At 37.7% G+C, this 23,052-nt stretch overlaps 1 protein-coding gene and 1 pseudogene across 1 annotated transcript in view; both read left to right on the forward strand.

The window, feature by feature from the left end:
* Positions 1-23,052, forward strand: part of Maml2 (mastermind like transcriptional coactivator 2) — a 336,157-nt gene that overhangs the window by 63,271 nt on the left and 249,834 nt on the right. The window lies entirely within an intron of this gene.
* Positions 1-23,052, forward strand: part of LOC134477668 (large ribosomal subunit protein eL21-like) — a 134,801-nt pseudogene that overhangs the window by 58,070 nt on the left and 53,679 nt on the right.

The following is a 23,052-nucleotide window of genomic DNA, read 5'->3' on the forward strand; positions in this document are numbered from 1 at the left end:
CTCTAGTTGGTAAATATAATCCTGGGAAAGTGGTATTTGAAGTGAACTTTCAGACTAATAAGTAATTTAAATAAATTCAAATTGATTGAATTAAGAGAATTCTGACATGAATCCTCTTGCACAGTAGAGAAGCCATCTAATGGTCATTCCCCATTCCAAATACATACTGTCTTTTATTAAAGTTCTGTCCATTAGATGTAGAAGTGTCAAACTGGGGACCCACCCTATTTTGCTGCAAGATTATTAATGCCTCCCAAGAAATCACAGCCATATGTTAATATTTCTGATAGTGATGGTTGCTAATTCAGCTGATGAATATGTGGAAAAGCAATTGCTCATTCCCCTAAGCACTACCTCCCACTCTCCTTCCCAGAGCCCAGAAAATCTTGGGTCGATAGCAGTTGCCTTAGTCTGAATTCTGCAGCCTCTCTTTGCTTGGTTTCTCTCCCCCAGCCAGAATACACCTGGATCTTAGAAAAAATATACACCCCTCGCAGTAATACTAGGACCCTCTTGTGAAGCTCGTGCACCTCCCTACCTTCTGTCACCTGTGGCTGTCCTCAGCTGACTACCACTCTTCTGAAGTCACTTCCATAGTTTTGCTGATGAAAGCTACACTTCTCACCTTGGTATTTGGGGGTTATCAAATACTTTAAGTACTCTTCCATGATAACCAAATACTCTTCCATGATAACCATCTTGAACATTTAGTTTTATAAAGCACTTTTAAAAATTCCTAAATGTTCATGATCTGAAAAGCTGAATATGATGAAGTATGTTAGTTTTCATTTTAATTTATTGTCTTTTTATATTCTCGCTACATTGAGAACAACCACTGGAAATTTTAGTTTCTTCATCTAAAAATGAAAATCTTGTATATTAAAGTCTTACAATGTACCAAAGATATGGTAGGTATTTAGGATATAGACACAATAGGAAGTACCTGTCCCTTTTGGAGCTTGTGGTTGAAAATGGAAGTTTGGTATGATAAACGAGAAAGTTTATACCTATGCAACATTGTGTAGATCAGCTCAACCTAGTGCTAAATTAAATAGGAGGAAAAGTACTTTTAGCTATCACTCATCTTGATGACCTCATGTAATACTCTAATTCATGTTGCAAACAGAGTAGCACCCTGACCATTGTATTATGGTCTTCAAAAATAATAACGTTGCTGAGATAATGAGTCCTCTTTTATGGAGAGAGTTCAAGTCCATGAACTTTTTAACTACCTAGATCATCAACCATACCATTGATGTTCTAGATTCAAGTTCAAATTTTCATAATTCCATGAAATTATCCCTGATCTCCCAGGAAAGAAAAGAAAAGCAACAAATACAAAAATGGAACAGACCAACCAGAACAGTAAAAGTGAAAGGTAGAAATGAGTCTTGGATTTGTACAAGCCAGAAGAAAGAAGGTTCAGTAACAGTTTCACGATCTGTGGGTTTCACTCAGCAGGAAACAAATTGCTATGAGTTGAGGTGGGGAAATTACTGGAAATTCATTGCTTTCTTTTAAAGTTGTGTTTTAAAAACTAGTTTTAAACTATTACCCCTTTTCTATGAGAGCCACAAGACCAATTAAAGTGGCATGCACACTGTTTTTTCTGTTTTCAGTTTACTCCACCTACCAGCTACACTGTGTCTGCTTTCTAAAATTAGTTTGCAAAGCCCACAACCTATGTCTGACCTGGGCAAAATAGCATAGCAGTTCACACCTGGAATAAAAGACTGATTGTGTATGAGTCTGTTCATGGTTGTGTAGAGCTGTATCTTTATGTGGATTTATTTATAAGTATATTTTATACACACCAAATTCATTTAAACTTGAACTGATCTCATGGTAAAATAGTATGAATACTTTTTTTCAAATAAAGTACTCAAATGAGAAAAATGAACTCTTGCAGTTACTATTTAATCTACTAATTTTTTGAAAGGCAGAAAAACTCCATTATAAAGTGCCTAGTTCACCCAGGGACACAGGCACGCTGTGGGTTATGACATGTCCTCGTCTGCATGGAGTCAGCTGCTCCTGTCTCAGCAGCACGCCTGCAGAGCTCCAGGACTTATGCTGCTGAGTCCAGATTGCTGATGTAGGTTAGTAAAAACAGAGGTGAGCCATAGGGATGACACATATGTAACAAGAGAAGCGTACTTTTTCATTCAAAAACTATCAGGAAACCGGAGATGCCAAAATGACTGGGGAACTATAGGGCCTGGATTCAAATCCTAGTCCTTGTCTAAGCTCTGAGAAGCTTGTACATTGTCCCCATTCCCTTTCTTCCTTTTTTATTGTCCATGTATCTTTCCCTACATTTATTTAGTGCTTTGTAGTTTGCAAAAGATTTTGACATAAATACCTGCTTTGTTCTTCTACATCCTGAATGGGGAGGGGGGACAAAAGGTCATTATAAGGACAGACTGTAAATGTATCCATTGCATACTGCAAAGGACCATCCCAGCCTTGGGAAGACCCTCCTGCAATTGTATCACCTTTTAGTGAAAACAGTTTTCTCAGGCAGCCCTTAATGGATCTTCCCACTCTGTGCTTATCCTGGGTGATCTTCCAATAAGCCCAAAATCGTAAGGCCCTCCTCCTCTGGTCTAGTCCATATACTCAACACTCTAATGGTCATATCCACTTGGATGACACACCATTTCATCCCCAAATCTGTTTTTTTAATATTCTTTATGTCAGATAATGGTGACCTTTCACCCCAACTAGAGATATATGCGTTCCATGGAGTCACCTTTTTCATTCACTTTTCAGTTTTATAATCACTGACTTCGCATACTCTCTGCTTCTTAAACATCTCTTCTGGTCCTTTCTTCTCCTTGATACCTACTGCCACAATGTTAGTTCCTATAGATTTTGGTGCTACAAAAATAATTCATCAGTTACCTTGCCTCTGGGCCAATCCTTTTCTATGTGCAGCTGCCAAGAGATTTTTCTAACATATTTTCATGATAAAGTTCAAACTCATTAGCAAAGCATGCTGAGACATTTGCAATGTGATGTCGGTGAACAATGCTCCTGGAAATCCCCAAAAGACACAGTGTATTTGATGCTTCTATGCTGTTCTTTCAACCCAGAATGCCCTTCCAGTCCTTACTGAATAGACCGCTATTCATTTTCCACTACTTAGTGAGTCATGGGTCACCCTGTTAGCAAACCCTTTGTGATCTGTCTCCTTTCCAATTTGCCAGTTTGAGTTTGTTTTTTACCCCTTCATAATACCTAATCGATCGTAATGTTTTATCATCATGCCTCACAGACCTGACACAATGAACTCTAATGATTGATTCTTTGGGTTGCCCACCTCACTACACTGTGAGTTCCTTAAGGGCAGAAGCCAGTTCTGATGGGCTCAGCACAGTGGCCAGCCACAGGACAAGAACTTAGGAAATGTTGAATAGAATCTGTTTTACTTTTTCCATCTCACAAAGCATGCACAAAGGAGATTAATTTCCACATGAGAAGTTGCTGCTCAGGCCTACCAAGTGTGAAGACTCCATAAAATGGTGTTATTTTTTTCTCCTTTTCAAAAGAAAGAAAGAAGGAAAGAAAAGCAAAGAAAGAAGGAAAGAAAAGGAAAAAAGGAAAGACAAAAAAAAAAAAAGAAAGAAAGAAAGGAGGAAGGAAGAAAGAGAGAGAGACAGAATTGAAATTGTGCTTCCTGGAGCACAATTGAAAATCTAGGACCCATCTCTAAAATGACAACAGAATAGGATTCTTGTTTCTCTGAATGTGGTCTATACAACACCAGCAACAGCTGTTCCATACATATTTTTGGACCCTACCCCAGGCCTACTAAAGTAGAGATCTTAAGGAATAGAGTTAGAACTCCCTTTCCACAAACCCTCTAGCTGATCCTGATGGTCATCTCTACTTGAGAACCACTGACCTGGGAACTCAAACAAACAAACAAACAAAAGGCATCACAGAAGGGCATCAACATTTGAAGAGCCCTTACTCTTTGCCAAGCCGTTTATTATGTTTAATGTATTAATTTTTTTCAGGATACCAAATTAGTTCTTCAAGATTTAATTACGCTAAGATCACTTTTATTCCATTTACAATTATTTTTGCCATGACAGCCTTGAGTGTGCTGCAGTGCTTGGGTTGGTACAAATGATGTGTGTCTTTTCCATGTGTCTTTTCTCAGCACTCTCAGGGAGTGATCAGGCTCTCCTTTACACCGAGATTTGGCATCGAAGTGACACTTTTAAGTATATGACATTGACATAGATATAGATATTTGAACTGCGGGCTCATGTTTCATAGTAGAATGTTTTACAGAGCATGGATGCTACTTTGTGTGCAGGGCCTCGTGTGGCTTTAGATTGTACCTTGCACATACGACTCAAACACTTGACAAATATCAGTTAGATAAATAAATAAATCTTACAACGTTTATCATTGTACTATCCATTTTTAGCTTTGTATTCAAACTACATAGAACACGGACTAATAGTTTTGCTTTTTTTTTTTAATCTGAGAAGCAGTGACACATGTTTACATGAGAGGAAAAGGGAAGAATAATTATGGAAATGCAACCCTAGCCACATTTTCTCTCTTTCCTTATTTTCATAGCCATTACTCAAGCCACATCAGTTTGATGGGTATTTTAAAGGGATAGATGCTAAAATGTGTGTAACTATGTATTTCTCAGAAATTTTTAGTTCTCATTCTCTCTGTCAAGTATGAAGTCTTGTTTGTTGCAACGTGACCTCAGAGCTGTGGGAAGCAGTACAGGTTAGTATGACCTTAAAGCGTCATGTTCCGCTTTGGAGGTTGCTCTGTTCAAGGACAGACAAGGATATTTTTTTCCTGAAAAATTATTTTGCTGTTTTGGATTCCAAGATTAAGCCTAAATCAGAGCTGGACACCGACAAGCATAAGAAACTGTGCTTGCTGACTAACCCCTGTCCTCTGAGACCATCTTTCTATTGTGAGAAGTGGCAAAAGTGTAACAGGACCACTCAGAGTTACTAGTCACTCAGAGTGAGCACAGGCTGGATTCCTTGAAGGCAAGTGATCAATTTGAAGGAGAAAAACGAAATGAAAGTCTTTTAACATTGTGTTCAACTCCCAGTGAATCCATTTCTCTAAAAATGGGAAATGGACCGAGATACTGGTAGGTGCTTTGTTATAATTTTACCCTTCCCCAAGGATTTCTGAATTCTGCAACTATTTCCATGGATGGGAAATATCAAAGTGCCCTCAGGCATAAGGATCATGTGTGCAAACTGATTTCCTTGCTGTCCTTGAACATTATGAATTCATAAGGTATTCACCATGCTAGATGCTTTCCAGTCGTTGTTAAAGCTCTTTCTGAAGGAATGTGCCTTCCTGGAGCTGGGATAAAGAATCTTCAGTGGGTAAAATGTTTAGCTCCATGGTAAGAAATTAATGCTACTGATGTAATGATACTCTTACTATGTAGTTAAAGCAGACACAAAAATGAGCAAAAATGCAAGAGAAAGTCTTTGCTTTGCGTTTGTAGCAAAAGGAAATATTTTTGTATAATATTACTATTTATTTAACAGAACTCTTTAGGGAAATCTGATGGATTTTTTCTACATTTCTCCAGTGCTCCATCTGGTACCTACAGCGGTACTAATACTGAATGTCACTTTCAGTTGACACATTCTTTGAGTTTTGCAAAGAAAAGAAATCCCTTAGAATCTGGATAAAGATGGAAATGTTGAAGGGAAAATGCATTTAAGAACTACTTCATTGACCAGGCTTGGTGATATATACCTACAATCCTAGCACTTGGCAAGCTGAGGCGAGAGCATTTCTGTGAGTTCAAGGCCAGCCTGGACCACACAATGGCGTTCAAGATCTGCCTAAACTATATAGCGAGACCTGTTTACAAACAAACCAAATAATACAACTTTTTTTTTGAAAAAAAAAAAAAAACTAGTTCATCAGCTACATTCTGTGCTACATTTCAAAGGATTAGTCTTTGCAGCATTTTTATAATAGAAAGGGAGTAACTTAGAAACATAGAAAATTAGCTAAGAAAATCAACACAGAAAATTGACTAAAAACTATATAATGGAATATAACACAAGCATTACAATTGAGGCTATGTATACATTAACACGGAGTTAGCTTAGCAAGACATTATTTTAAGAAAGTAGGTTTCATACATCATGTATAATCTGAATCTGTTTTTATGTGAAATTAAACATATCTAGTACATACATATATATATAATGAGATTCATAAGAGAAGTTCACCAAAATATTTATAGTAGTGATCTCTAGGTGTTTAGATTCAAGTGTTTATTACCTTCTGATACCTTCTGGTAGCATGTGAATATTTACAAAGAAAATGTGTATATCTTTTCCCAAATTAAAAATGTATTTAAAATGTAAAATAGAGCTATATTTAAAATCATGTTTTGCAGCTTGCTTCAAATTATATTGTTTTCTTTTTTCCCTAATACAATTCCACATTGCTAGATTTTGCATTAAAAAATGTGTTTGGGAGGTCACCTAAGTTAATATTTTTAAATTTCACAATATAAATAACTATGCAATCCATAAACCAAAGAAAAATGAAAGAAATGAAGGCAGTATCATCCTTTGCCACACACTTGAGGTGAAGATGGGCTGCTGCCTGCTTGTCATATGGTAGGCATCCTACAAGCCATCTGATTGAAACTCACAGTGATTTTGCAGAACATCAGCATCATGTTCAGGTGACTAAACTGAGTGTCACAGTGCTGAGATAGCTTGCCTTCCATCACATTGCTTTTATGTAGAACGATCCAGGTTCAAACTTAGATCTCTTGCCCTAAACTCAGTTTCATTTGTTTTTTATTTTCTTTGTAAATCTTTGAGGAATACAAAGGAAAAGTAAAATAAAATAAACAAAAGGGAAGGAATAAAAACTACAGAAGGAGAAAAATCTTTCCAAAATTAACAATTATTTGTTTAAACAAAGGAGAGTAAATTCCTTTCATTTGCATGATATTACTATTTTGGCATGGGTAATTTTTCCCATGTCAAATATTGATGAAACTCAGTAAACTTGGTCCCTTTTAATGTAAGTTGAACCATTTTTAAAAACACTTTAAAAAAAGTAAACTATTCTTTCAAAATCATTTACAATTTTTATGGGAAGTAATGACCAAGTAAAAGTGACAAGAGCATTGCTTTGATTTACAAAAAATTTAGAATTCAGATTGATATTCATTGTTGTCAAAAGCATCACTATAGTTTCTCAGAGCAACTTGATGCCAGGTCTATTGTGAGTGCCCTCTTGTTTCCATGGTAACAAACTTTTATGTGATTGGCATTACATAGAATTTTTTTATAGAAACAGTCAAGGAAAAAAACTGATTCAGTGTGACTGATATCACACAGTAGTGGACTGAATAAATGTTTGTTGAGTGAAACAGTAAAATACAAATACTCTCTCAAGTTACATGCTGAACAGTTATGGGGGTCAAATCTGCATACATCACATCTTCACAGGTCAAAACAAACTTCAGCAAAACAGAAAAGGATAGAGTTGTTTTGCTTCAGTTTAGACACTGATTGTAATACAAAGAAAGTTGTATAAATCAAAGGCTTAAATAGCTTAATTGTGCAGCAAGTTAGAAGTTAAAGGGTCAGAGTAATGTTAAGTAAATGAATCTGTTTTGGAGAAAACCTGTAATGCTGCATTCCAGGTCTCAAAGGCACAGTGCCATTCTTGTGCGTATTAAATCATTTTAAGGCCAAAGAGTGGTGTTTTCTGACTTTCAGAGCTGCCTTATGTTTCCAGTCTTTGCAAAATAATGCAGCCAAGTATGTGGTCTCTAAACTTGGTAGGTTGCTTCTGAGATTTTGCTTGGAAGATATTTAAATGCATATTATTGTTGTTTTGTTCTCAGCTCACAATCTGGCCTACTTTCTAAAAACTTTGCAGTTTCTGGCAGTTGACCATTTAGGTTTGAACATTGTCTGACAATTCTGGCCCTGGTAAAGTCCTGGATGCCTCTTGTGAAATCATGGAAGTCTTTTACCGTGGAAATGCAGTGCCTAGATGCATAAGCTAAGATGTTTTAACATGTGTAGCCATCAAAATTAAAGTGTTCTTAAATGTTATCTACTCAAGTATTTATTGAGCTCCTACTGTGTGCAAGGGACTTGGAATTTGGCATATGTTAAACAAAAATCTGTGTTCCCATAGAATTTACAGTTCTGTGGAAAAACAAAAACATAAAATGCATAGCGTGTGACATGGTGATAAGTGCCGTGGAATAAAGTCAGCTAATAAGCTCGGTTTCAAATAGGAAGGTCGTAAAAGTCTCACTAAGAAGGTGGCATTTAGCAAGGACCTGAAGGAGGATTAATTTTTAGAGAAAGGTGAGTTGCTTAGTTTTTAACATGTTAAGTCTAAGAAGACATGGCATTTGAAAAAAAAATATATATATATATAGAGAGAGAGAGAGACTAGAGTCTAGGGGTGATAGATGTCTGAGTTAGATGTAAATTTGCCAGTCACTAATGGTTAGAATCATGCACGTGACTCAAAGCCATGAAGCTCAATGAAAGGTCTCTGAAATCAGGAGCTGACAACCCTTAGAGGTCACCAAGACAGAGAGGAACCTCCAAAGAGGACCAGAAGAGGGGCAAGTGAAGGAGGAGACCAGCCAAACGTTCATTTCAAGGAAACATAAATGTAAAAAGAGGTTTTGGTTGGTCATATGCATTTACCAAGAATACCAAGAGAATAGAAGCACACAGAAGGAGCCCCTGAACATTATCCTTTCAGTTACACTGGTGTAAACACCTTCTCAGGAATATGTCAAACAACAGCTCTGTATCCCAGACAGAGGAATGTTTGCCTGTGATGAGGATTCACTGGACTGGTTGCCTTGGAAATCCAATATTCACAGAAAAGACCTGAAAGAAAACCTGGTTCGATTTCAGCTGCTGTGAAATTTCTACCACAAAGTCATCCAGTAATATTTTGTTTTCAGTCCTGGACACTGAACCCAAGGCCTTGCACAGGTTAGGCAAGCGCTGGAACACTGAGCTACAACTCTAGCCCCTTTTTAAAATTTTATTTTGAGATAAGGTTTCTTAGTTGCCCAGACTAGCTTTGAACTTGTAGTCTTCCTGCCTCAATCTTCTGAGGAGCTGAGATTACAGACATATGCCACCATGCATAGCAGTCCATCCAGCAATTTTAGTAATCATTTTCAAAAAGAAGCAATTTCAAGCCAGGCATGGTGGCACACGCTTGTAATCCCAGAACTACAGAGGCTGAGATAGGAGGATCCTTGTAAGTTTGAGACCAACCTGAGTTACAAAGTGAGTTTAAAACCAGCTCACACTGCATAGCGAGATCCTGTCTCAAAAAGACCAAAAAACAAAACAAAACAAAACACGTTAAGCCAGGCGTAGTGGTGCTCACCATTATCCCAGCACTCAGGAAAGCTGAGGCTGGAGGATTGCCATGACTGAGTCAAGACAGTCTGGACTACAGAGCAAGACCGTGCTTCGCAAAACAAAGCAGCAACAGCAACAAAAGAGACAATTTCAAATTTTTTATTCATGCATCTTTGAATTCCTGTAGCTGGTCCAATAAAATGACATATCATTGCCACGGTACATGGTATTGATTCTTAATTTTCTGAGTATATGTTTCCGTTTGCAGAAATTTGTCGAATCCAAATAGTCATTCTTTCAAGTAATCTAGCATTTGCTTGATTTATGCAATCATTTTCCTCCTACTTCAGGTTTTTGATTTTTCAGATATTTGTTTTTTGAATCTGTGCAGGTAGAAAGATGCATGCTTAAGAATACTCAGGTAGGGGCTGGGGATTTAGCTCAGCGGGGGCTGGGGATTTAGCTCAGCGGCATAAGCGCCTGCCTTGCAAGCAGGCAGCCGTGAGTTCGATCCCTGGTACCAGTAAAAAGGAAAAAGACAAAAAAAAAAAAAAAAAGAATACTCAGGTAGAAGAGGAAGTAGAAAACTAAAGAAGATGCACAAATTACATCACAGCATCCAGGTTCATAGCAAACTTGTATTCTAGATAGCAAAGACAACATCTTGCGGGTTCTCAATATGGGTGCCTGTCCTTAAGGAAAAGCTATGCCCTTGTTTCCAGTGTCGTGATGAAATTACATTTCAAATTGTTACAACAGGTGCCGTATGTTGAATGCCTCTTCATATAAGAGAATCTGCTGAGTTGTTCTGAACAGCACATGAAAACGGCAAATAGGCTGAGCGAGCAATTGTCCTCAGGTCCTGAGAAGTGTAAAAATCCCCAGATTCAGCTTTCCTCAGAGTGGGGTTACCTCCCACTGTGCATGAGGGACAGCGCTTCCAGAAATAGATTCAGCTCCCAGCCCCAGCCTGAAACGCAACTAGCTGAAACCAGCCACTGAGGAACTGAGCCCCGGTAAGGAGGACAGAGCAGGCAGAGCTCTCCTTCTCTTGCTCACTGCGAGTGGTTACACGGTTTTATTCCTACCTCTGGGCAGCACTAGCCAGTTAATAATGCACCTAGAATCAAAAATTAGCACCGTGTGCGGTAAGCAGTAGGTAATTACATTTCACTTGTTTAATTAAGTTTCACTTTCTGGTTGCCTTGGGGGAACAGTAGAAAAGGTGTTGGGTTTTTTTTTTTTTTTTTTTTTCTTTCTTTCTTTCTTTTTTTCAGACTCTGATTCTTTTCTCCTCTAGAGAAACTGAGCAACCCCACACTGTGTTGAAATGGATATGCTGTGTTTGTGTTGGCTGAATTAGGCATCTATAATCATATATTTCCTCTCTTTTCTGTTTGTGCCACAGTCTTAATATGATGGAAATTTCATTTAATGGAGACGTAATTTTTCTATTGTCTTTGGGTTTATTTAAACCACAGCATCTCCATTTGAATGCTTTTCTCTGCTTTAGTCATCAGTTTAGTACAGACTCCACTATTGTTTTTCACTCTTTTCTCCAAATAATACATATCTTTCCATGAAAATCCAATTCACTATATTTGCAAAGAACTATGCATTTTTCTTTTAAGTTGTACACACATGTGAAATTATCAATTAGGAATACGCCCTTCCATAGAAGTAGGTACAAAGGAAAACATGTACAGATGTCTCCTTTTCAGGCTAGTTGACCATTTATGCCTTGTTTTAAAAATTATCTGGAGACCTATTATGTGAAAGAATATATGATATGTAGCAGGCGACTTGTTTTTCAGTAAATTTGTGGCTTAGTAAATTTGAAATATTTCCATGTTAATATACCTTAAGTATTAATTCCCTCCCAGAAGGAGCTAATGATTATATACATTTACATGCATCATATTCACTGAGGCAAGTCCCGGGAAATATACCTAGCAACACAAGGTGAAAAGCCTTGTACAAGAAACCTAAAATAAATACTTCCTGACTTAAGCACCTAGGTATTAATATAGCAGTCCTTATTTTGCCGCTAGGTTTGTGGCAAGGGTAGTATTTGAAATTCATGAACCATTTTGAAATACAATTAGTTATTTAGAAAATTACACGATCCATTTCATTTTATCAGTGAAACTCTGCATCATATATATATAATATATTAAAGACTGCTGTTCTCAAGAAGTCCAGCTTAGCACTCACAGGGGCGGGACTGTCTTCATCTGCTGAGTCAGCTGTCCGCAGTCGTCCTGCCTGGTCATTCTCTGAACAGGGCTTACATTTTGCAGATTTCAGCACTCCAGTTACTCAGTTAAAAGGTTACACGTCTTACAGGAGTAATTCAGGGGTAAAATGCTCTGTTGTTTGTCCACCACATTTTCCGCTTTGGCCAATTGTCCCTTCCTCTTCCAAGCAATGAGGCAAGAGACATCCTAGCCTCAATGCATGTTTCATAACTGCTTACCCTTTCGTATTGCTTTTCCTCTTCTGTAACAGTCTATCAAATTTCTTTCTTTCTTTTTCTTTTCTTTTTTTGGGAACAAGATTTGAACTCATGACCTTGCACTTGCCAGGCAGGCACTTGTGTGCTGCTGAGCTGCATCTACCAAATTCTTACTGACAGACACCTGACATGTTTTGTGTGAAGAGTAAAGGATACAGTGATGTGACAATTTGAACTGAACTGGTTCCTTTAGGATACTGTTACAGCCTTTGTACTGTTAAGTCCTGACCATCTGCTAACTTTCTGAAAACCAGAGTTGCTGCTCAAACCCCTCTCCTGTTGGAATGATTGAAGATAAGCATATTAGTGTATTAAATGTGTATTTGAATAATCAAATAAGTACCCCTTGCAGAAGCCAGATGAGAAGGGTAATGGCTGCTTTTGAGAATATTAGAAACAACCACTTTGTATTATTTGCAACCTTTTCATTTCAGAAGACTCTTAAGTGTGGTTTGTTGTCCCAAATTCTACCCTATTACACTGGCGAGTACAGTTTAATGAAAACAATTTGCTCTGTATGACTAAGAAGGCAGGAATAGAATCTGACTCCTAATAGAACACATTTTTGAGTGGGTGGCACAAAAGAACAGCGCATGTTAACAATCAGAAAGAACTCAAATTCAGCCATAAAGCATATTTGTACACATGGTCATGCATTGTGTTTGAATGAGTTATTTCTGCCTAGGTCAGTTCCAATACACATTCCTGCCAGAGCTAGGTATTGGTCTGGAGATCACTTTTTCTCTAGCAGTATACAACCATCAGTTTTCGGGTAGTGAACTGAGTAGGAGTCTGGATCTTACAAAAAGAAAAAAATGAACCAGTATATTCTACGCTTTGTAAGCAGTGCGGCAGCAGCTGAGGATGTCTTGGTTTGTGAGGAGCCTTTACAAAAGTTATGGAACTTGGAACTCAGCATTGGATGAGGCAACCCCAGCCAGTGTACTTGGAGATGAATAGTTATGAAACAGCTGTGAGCAAATGTAGCATAGTAGTCCCGGCAGGAGATGCTTAGTACCTCTGTCCAGAATGCAGGCAATACGATCTCGAAAAGTGATCCAACTCTTATTTGAATTATAATTTGAACAAGCATTTCTAGCAAAAGAATTTCCAGAATTCATCTCAATTTTCCCTCAAACAAAGGCCTAAGAAGATGTTTTAATATACTAATGTTACAGATCTTTCATGAAGACACATACTAGATTCAGGAGATTTCGAAATGCCCAAAGCTACACAATTAACGTAGGTTAGAGAGCACACACGAAGGTTTTTTGACTCCAGTTGGATACTTTGCATGATACCCATCACTTGTACTACTGACAGGGTTCCTGTGGCCACATCCTCCTCCCCATCCCCATGGACCTCAAGTAAGACTCAGAAGGAATTTCCCTTGGGATTAGGGGATGTACAAAATGTGGAGAGCACACTCTACCTTGGCCTTCTTTCAGGACTATCTTAGCTCTCCCTGTGGTTGAATGAATGTCATTGGTAAGTGGTCATCTGCTGAGTGGTCATCATCCTTCATAATGGGCACCTGACTTCTTTTAAGGTGCTGTGTGTAATTCAGTAATAGCCTGATATTTTGCAAGATAAATTAACATCTTTTGATTCAGAAACATTTTCAGAATGCTGAGCAGTCTTTGGGGCTGGGGATTTAGCTCAGTGATGTAAGTACCTGCCTGGAAGGTGCAAGGTCATGAGTTCGATCCCTGGTATCAAAAAAGAAAGAAAAGAAAAGAAACGCTGAGCATACTATTGTGATGAAATAACAATGGCTATTATTGTTCAAATATTGGAGCTATAATGGCTTTACTCTTTTGAATCCGTGTTTATTTCATTTTGTTTTCTTTTGGGCTTTTTGACTCTGAAACAATTTAACATTTAACATTTAACAAGTTGGTTTTTCTCATATATCATCTTCCTACTTTTAACACTACATTCAAAACATCTAAATTAGATATAGCATTTTGGAGAATTCTATCAATTTTAAATAAAAGAAAAACTGAATAAATCACAGTTATGAAGGAGATGATGGTACACATACTCGTAAGGTAAATGAAGTATCTTTGAGAGATGGCAATAGATAGAACAGTGCTCAGACCAAGCTAGAAATACATAAGCTAGTAATTACTGAACTTAAAAAATACTGCTGGGGGCAACAATTTACTACTAGAAAATAGTGTAATGATTACTATCAGATCTAGTCAAATAGCAATCATCAATCACATAGATGCAAAATAAGCATGAATCTTTGAGTTTATTAATGTATTGTAGGACCAAAAAGGAACCAGAAAGTGTAAGAGATGGGGTTATTCTAAACCATGTCCTAAAACACTTACCACTTCTAACTCATTAAAGAAGCAAAGCATTAATATCAAGATTTTAAAAGATGGCTTAACAATAGAACAAATGTCAGCTAAAAAGGAAAACCAGGCAGAAACAAAACAAGCTGAGCTGGAATCAAAACCCTTGGAGCAATTATTTCACTTGGTTTTTGTGAATTTTATTCATGTAAGAAGTGATAACGAAGACAGAATAAAATTGAAGTCTCAAGAGATTAATACATGACCTTAGTGTAGCACAATTAGAGAAGTAAAAAACTGTATTGTAACTGGTCTTTGTTTTAGTATAATGACCTCTACATAATCTACCAAATACTCAATTTCATACTTTTGGTGATACTGATTTCCAGGTCACTGCTGGTCCTCAAACATTAGCATATGTTAGAATGTTCATGGATACTTGTGAAAAAGATGTATTTTTCCATCCCTAGACACTGGGCAGGACCCAGGAAGACACAACAACTTCACCTCTTAACATAGAAAATAGTAAGTCAGAAAGAGAGTAGCTCTTTGAATCAGATAACTCAACCAATTTTATGAACTATGACCATATCAAATATAAATTTTAAATTTTTGTTCATGATAATATGTCAGAAATTTGATATAATTCACATAGGTTCAAAAAGAATTACAAATTATCTATTGTTAGATAACCTAATTGTTTATGATCAAATTGCTTAGAACATAAGTTGAAAGAATTACCTAACCCCACTTTCATAGAATAGCAATATGAGACTCAGGGACTTGAATAATGTCATGTTCTAACTACTGACCAAGCAAGCCATTCTGGTTTTTCCATTCAAAATTCTCTAAAAATAGAGCAATAATAATTCAAAAAGACTAAAGGCAAGTAGCCCACTAGCTGATACTTTTGTTTCCCAGAAAAATAAGGTTAGAAGCTTGTAAAAACAGAAATACCAACAGTTAACAAAACAATTATATGGTTATGGATCTAGAATGTGACTTGTTCTTTGAATAAACCGTTTGAATCAGTGCGTGGAATAATGATGCTAAGTTGTGGTAGGTATAAAATATAAAACAAATTATGGGACTCTGCCATATGGTAAATTGGTTTTGAGCTTCAAAAGCATATTCGGTTTCACTTTGGTTTTCAAAGCCACCCTTACCCCCAAAATGTTTTTTGAGCATGCTTTTTTAACTAATCTGCCTGTCTTTCTAAATCATATAGGACTTTTTCCTGTTGCTGCTGTAAATAACTGAAAACTAACAGTGTTTGAAACAAATATGACTACAAATATAGATTTTTTTAACTCATCCTCACAATATTTCTGGAGATAGATCATGATTAATAGTAATTTAACCACTGAATAAAGTCAAGACTCAGGTCACCATCTCTAATTCTTTTGTGCTTTCTCACATTGTTTCAAACTCCCAATAGCACACTAGCATTCAAAGCAGAATAAAGGGAGAACTGGCAACACCACTGGTTTTGCTTTTATTAGCAAAGTTGAAAATTTCCCACAAGCATGCTCTTCCTCACTAGACGGCCACCTTGCTGCCCAGAACTGTGCCAGACCCCCATCCCAAGAACCAGAGAAACTGCGAGAGGAAATGCTTTCCTTAAACTTCTGAAGAGAGGACCAGAAAAGAAAAGAAAGGATTAGAATGGGTATGTCACAGCTGGATGTCTGCTGCCCTTTAGTCCTTGAGGGGATTCTCTGCCATTTCACTGCCACCGGAGTGCCATGAGGGTCTTACGCGGAGCATTCTGTCTTCTGACTCCTCTTCTTCACCATGCTTCTAGGCTGCTGCCCTGGCAGACTTCTTCCCCTTCCAACAGCACAAAGAGTAATTCTACTCTTGTAAGGCTAGACACACTCGCAGTCGAGAGCTCCATGGTTAGGAAGTCCTCGAACTAACTGACCTCAGAAAGGTAGCACAGGCATCCCTAGGAGTCTAGATTGTCTCATTCAATAAGCTTCCTCTCAGATGTCCTGCAACCTTTCCTCCTCGCCTCTTTAAAGTCCTCACTGCTGAGATAAAGGACCCAACACCAAAGTTAAAGGAGGAAAAGTTTATTTGACTCACAGTTTTTAAAGGTTTCAGTTCATAGATAGCCGGCTCCATGGCAGAATGGTGAGACAGAAAGGAAGGTAACAAGCCCCGAGCAAGGACAAGTAGTAAGCAGCTTCTTTTGGTCTGTCTGCATTCTATCTAGGCTGCCCCCTCTAGGGTGGGCAGCACTCGCACCCAGAACTATGCCAAACCAATGAGTAGACTAATTCAGCAATCACACGCCTGTAATCCCAGCATTATGCGTTAGAGACCTAGCCACCTTTGTAAAAGCCTCACCTGTGCCCTCATGAGGCTTTGGGGGGACATCTCCATACAAGCCCTAACAGTGATTAAATCAGAACATGATATACCGATATTAACAAAAATAAAAGCACAAGTCAGTATCTTGAAAGTATGTCCTAAGGTTTGCTTTAGAAAACTTTTATATTGATCCATAAAAAATGTAAAGACATCTTCTGCTGGACATAGGCCCTTTCATTCATATGGAGATTGCTCAGGAAAAGAGGATCGGACACCTTTCCAGAGGAGGAAAGAGAAGGCTTTCAAGCATGAAACTGGTCTGATGGTCACCGCCTGACTTCTCAGGTGAACTTGCAGCTGCCCTCTTCCAGGGACACTGCCTCAACCCTTGACTTCTGACTGTTTGTGCGTGTGTGTCAGAGGGATCTTATGAGTCATGGTTTGCCTTTCCAGCCTGTTTGAGTTTGAAAGAGACTCTGAATTGTTGCATAAAATGGATTTTGCAAACAGTTGTGTTCGGCATACCCACAGGAGAAAAGCAAAGCAGTTCATAAAAGGAAATTCTAGACAAACAACTGAAGCTAAAGACACCTCTGCATGTAAATGCTTCCAGATGGAGGCAAGTTTTTCACTTCACTCTCCACAGTTTTCATTTTAATGGGTTATTGGGAGGGAAGCTTCAGAGCAAAATGCATTACAATCATTTGCCCAGTTTCCCTTCCAAGGAAGGCTGACTTACAGTTGCAAGGGGAAAACACTGTCTAAAAAAATAAATCTCTTTTTATTCCCCGTAGTCTATCAACACATGCTTTTCAGAAGGAGCAAAAGAAAGAAAAAAACATCTATAGGAAAGAGGAATGAGTTGGTGGAACATCTTGAAGAGGGCTGGTCTTCTCTTAGAAGTTGAACAGACATGCAGCTAGCCATTAAGAAGGGTCTGTGGTGATTGAGTAGACTAACATAAAGGAGGAACTTCACGATACAAGCTTAAACAACCTTGTAATTATTTGCACCATAGGACTGTTTGAAAGAATTCTGAATAGTGTTAGTTTTGAAAACAAATCTTGAGTCTTAAAAAATTGCCATTGGGCTTATAAAAAACTCTTTGCTCCGATAGTGTCCTGTATAAAGTGCTAGGATGCCAACATCCCTCTGAACCAAAAGCACATCTATTTTGACCAAATAAATATAGAAGAAGAAACAAAAGTCAGTACATCATGTTCTCCTTATTCTTACTGGCTGATTCCCATTACTGCTCTTGCTCTTATTATCTTTCTTTTAGGCCCTAGGCAGATGAGCCTTCATGACTTAAAATCTGCTTATAGTGACTGGAAGAAAGCGTGAGGAGTCATGTAACCTCTAGGGGCTCTGGTTAGACCACTGTTCTCTTAGTCTTCAATGTTTATTCCAAAAATGTTGCTCACTCATGGTGGTACCTGGGCCAAAGCCCAGTGAGTGAATGTGACTTCTCTTTTTAGAGAAGCTCACTACAAATCACAGCTGCTGGGGACCCTAATGAGAATGTTTGCCACCCCGCTCCTCCATGCCAGGGCAGTGGTAACAACAGGATGTGGGTTTCAAACACATGTAAGATTGTTCAAGCTGCCTCTTTCAGTTTCATTTTTTTTAAGACGCTAGAAAAATGAATCCACATATTTGAAGCAAAAGTTTTTTTCTTACCATTAATGTGTTTTGCCATCATTTTATCCTATGTCAAGACTGGATTCCATTCAGGACCTGAATTAGCACCAACACGTACTTCATTAGTACCAAATACAAATTAAAAAGCATTTTTGGGTTTTTTTGTTTTGTTTTTTTTACAAATTAGCCAGATTACAATGTACCCTGAAGAAGTTTCACTTTCTATAAATACAAAAAAATAGATCGTGTGCATCATCTTCTACAGATGCTGTTTAAGAAACTCTGCTGCTGTACTTTGGATTTAGTTAATGGTTGCAATGAATAGCGCACAAAAGATATTAGGAGCTGCAAACAGATCCAGGTAAAAATTAAAGATGCTTAGTTCTAAATTTCTTCAAAAAGTTCTGACATGTGAGCAAGGCATAAAATTAACGTCAAGTAGACAAATCTGTATGCACTGTTGTCAGAGATAGGAACAACTAGAGGCATTTCTAATGTCTCTAAAGAAAAGAAAGCAATCTGCCTTTTTGTCTTCATATTTTATTCTTATTTTCATCCTCACTCACTCTTCCTTCCAGGTCTGGTTTGTTTCTCTTCTCAATCCATCCTTTGCCTTCCTGGTACTGATTGGCTTGCAGGTCACAACTGTCTCATCTTCTCTTCTTACCTTCCACTTTCTTCTGTTGACTTAACTCCCAGGATACACCATAAAGACACAATCCAACAGGTCACAAGGATTGGTGAGCAGAGAAATATTATAGAATTTCTTATTTCAGGTTTTGAGCTGCTCTTGCACTTGAAACTATGCACATAATAAAAAAGTGGTTGCCACTTCAATTCATATTGTCTTGAAAAATCAAAAGGCTCTTTTCTAGTTTTTCTCTATAATGAAGACTTTCTTGGATTGTGCACTCTGTAATTATGCTCACTGAACAAATACCTTGAGAGGAAAGTAATTCCAAGTCATATATCAAAGATTTAACTTGACATCTATTCGCTAAATGCCTAGCGTGCCTATGTATTTTGTTTACTCATTTAAAGTCAGAATATACATGTTCTATGCCAGCACGATGTTCAGTATTGAAAATCTAAAATTATAGAAGTTACAAGATTCCTTTTCTCATGAATTCAATCTACAGGAGAATAAAAGAGTATAAAGATGAATTACAAGGAAACAAGTGAAGATTCTAAAAGCACAGACAGCTGCGATTTTAAACAGAGGACGCAAACCAATTATCATCTCTTGCTTAAGGGAATTGAAGGGCTACCAGAAATTTGGCAATAAAACTAAGTTTATATAAATTGCAACATTTTCCTACAAATCCACTATGAAATTTCCCACAGAAGAGCCTTTCAAATGCTAAATGCAAAACATAGAAGCACAGAAAATATTGTGCCTTATATTTGCCCTGCTGGAAACAAAATTTTTGCAAGATAATTCCTGGTGTCATTTGTAGTTTCCGTTTTGCCATTCTCCATTCTCCTCTTGCAGTAGCCTTTTTTTGATTCTGGGATGGCAACTGCCTTGAGAAAGAATATTTTTTTCTTAGTGGGATATCCTCTATCTTCATTTCCTCTCTGGATTTTGACTCCCCTTCCTTCATTTCTGCTGAGATATTTATGGCATATAACAGTCAAACATGATGTATTTCAGGCTGATATGCTTATGTGGCTTAGGATGTGTAAAATGAGTAATTCCCTGTCTTCTTCTGTCTAGTTCAACAACTGATTTCGGATGAGAAATGACTGCATTTATTCAATCATTTAATAAATATTTATAGACTACCCACTATGTACACTAAGAACCACAGTATCTACCTTTAAGAGTGTCTTGGAAAGACAAGCATTAGATGGCAGGACAAACATAGGTTTCTATGAACACATGAATGGCAGAAGCGACTTTAGAAAATGTGCAAAGATCAAGGAAGACTTCCCTGGAGAGGTAATATTTAAACTGACTTCTGAAGGACTAGTAGAAAAGTCCTCTAGGTATTGTCCTGAGGAAAGACTCTGGGCAGGCAGAAACCCACTGGTTTTCAACAGTTTCGAGATGCGTGGGACAAAAACAACAAAAGGGAGTGTACCATAGAGAAGAATGGAGCTCAGCTTAGGTGAGTTGGGATCGTGGCTTCACAGCAGTATCAGGTAAACAGATTTTTCTTGTGAGTTTTAAATAATAGAAAGTTTTCCTAAAGGGAAATTATCAGCACAGAACCAAAAGTGTGAAAATACTCCAGGCTTGATGAGGCTCGATGAGATGAGCTGTGGTCCAGACTCTGTGGAGGTTTAGCCCTGCTTTTCTGGCCTGTTGCTTTTTTTGGTTTGTTTTTATTTTTGTTTTGTTTTGTTTTTTTCTCATTCTTTCATCTAGAGGCGATCATTGTCGCCCCAGGCATGAAAGCCCTACTCAGACAAGAGGAAGTAGGAAATATGCAAAGTCCAATTGATTTATCAGAAAAGTTTAAAGCTCCCCAGGAAGCCAAAGTAAGGCTTTTGCATCACTGGCCACAAGTCAAATAATAATGGGAAAAAAGGAAGCGAATATGTAGATCTTCCAACCCTGATAATGCCGGCAGCCTGTGAGAAGGGATTGTACAGTATATTGAAAGGCATCCGACACAGCACTTTTTTGGTCCATGATCCTAGGCAAGCAACTCAACATGCAGTTCCTCGTTTTAAAAAACTGATGATAATAAGGGTCTCCACGTCAAAATGTCCTCATAAGCTTGACTGAAGTCATTCAACAGCGACTACATCATTAACAGTCAGTCAATATGAGCTTTATCATGCTTTGATGATTTTGCAGCAACCTACTCATGCATTATTGCAAACTTTGTGTTTATCCTTAGGCAGGAAAGGTATTAAAGGAATTTAAAGGAGGTAACATGATCGCATCTGAGTTTTCAAAGGAGCCTTCAATTTCTTCTCCCAACAGATATCTCTTATTTTGTTACATTGGAAACTTTTAGCACAATGTTTTGCTCACCTGTCTTAACTCTGAGATATCTCTTTCTTTTTTAATTTTTGCCTTAGCAATCTCAGTTGTTTTGAGATTCATGAAATTAGAATCAAATACAGGTATTTTGAATTTCTTTGATTTGTTTAAAAAGTTTTTTCATTCAACTCAATTTAATGCAGATTTTCAAACCCATATGATACCTTACCTACGGAATAGCAAAAAAATATCACGACGATCTTACTTCCCTTATTGAAAGGCTGCTCTATTATTAAGAATCATGGCAAGCTTACATGTTGAAAAAAAAAAAAAAAAAAAACAGAGCTGCAGCATTCCATTCGCACTCCCACTCACCCCTGAGGTTCTTCCACTTCCTTCCTAAGGCTTTTTTTAGAAGTGTGTGTGTTTTTCTCACATCCGGCAACAAAGGATGTTTTGTGCCCCTACTGAGGTTTGTGTATGTGACTGACTTTAGAGCTCTTTCTAGAAAGTGCCATTACTGTTTGCACAGAATTAGTAGAGCTTTCTCTTGAGTGAAAGTTTCAGATGGCTAGTTTTGTCTTTTTGTGGATTTGCCCCATCAAACTTCAAATCACTTTCCCTTTGTGTTTTTATAAAATTCTCATAGAATCTACTAAAATTCCTTCAGAAGCCTCACACAAGTTGTGTTTCAGAAGCACAGTTTAAAGAGTTCTTTCGGTGTACCATGTTGGCTCTTCGGTGCCTTTTTAAAGAGTTGTCATTTCTTCCTTGAATATGCCATACTCAGAAGGGGCCGTGACAACTGTCTATAAACTGGCAATATTCAGAGAAAATCTGGAGTTATGTCCCACATGCCCACGAGGTGTCGAATTGTAATGTTCTGAGCAATGAGACAAGATGGAAGAAACAGAGGCCTCCAATGACTGAGAATTACACGATACATCTGGTGAGAGAATCCATCTTTCCATGGTCAGATAATATAATCATTTAAAACATCAGCTGGGTTGGTTTTGTCTTTTCTGGAGGGTCAGTCAAGTTTGTGTCCTAGGTTTTTTATTTCAATAGTAAGAAAAATACTAAATGAGCTTCTGGGGATTTCAGGCACATTTTGGTGTCCGTATGCTACCAGCAAAAGCATTGTAATCAGTGTACTACACAGAGGCCGAGCTTGTCTGTGTATAGACATAACAACCTTAGCTGCTTCGTAAACAAGATTGCACTGGAGATATTGTGCCTGCTTTTAGTAAATGATGGATCTGTAGGCAGTGCATGAATGTTTTTTTCCCCAATATGGATTTTGTCATTCCTCTTCTGTTGTCATGAAAGAAAGGGAGCTTGGATTCTGAGATCAATTTAGTGTCTAAATTCCTTAGCATTTGTCATGTTACATTAACACATCTCAGGTGGCTTTCCTAGTTAGTTTAGCATTGATTTTTCCTCTACTAGGGTCCTTCAAATGACTTAGAATATCAAAGTCGCTTTTTCTTGGAGTCATCTCAAATGAAAGGAAACTGTGATGTGGATAGTAGTGTTCTGTTTTTGTTTTGTAAGCTTTACATATAATGCAAAAATCTCTCTGAATCTCTTTCCTGTATAAAGTATCTACTTGTGGAGAACCTTGTGTATTTTTATCCTTGGGATTATGCAGGTGAATTTTAAGGTATACCAGTGGACTTTGAGGAACTAATATTTTGTTTACAGAATATATATGATAGTGAGAATTTTGTGGTATTGTGGAAACCAGGCTTTTATACTGTCATCTTAAGATTGTATCTCACCTATGTCTGTTAATGATGCAACCTGATATATAGATGTTAAGGTTTTGCTTGAGAAATGCAGACAATAAAGGTGCTTGTTCATAGGTTGTGAAAAACATAGCAAAGTAAAGAACAAGACAGAAGCCAGACTTCTTGTACGTAAATCCTAGTTAACACTGTCTAT

This window comes from Cavia porcellus, unplaced genomic scaffold (genome assembly GCF_034190915.1).
Source record: "Cavia porcellus strain 051 isolate PalLab524CR breed Dunkin Hartley unplaced genomic scaffold, mCavPor4.1 scaffold_9, whole genome shotgun sequence".
In the NCBI taxonomy this organism is placed as follows: Eukaryota; Metazoa; Chordata; class Mammalia; order Rodentia; family Caviidae; genus Cavia; species Cavia porcellus.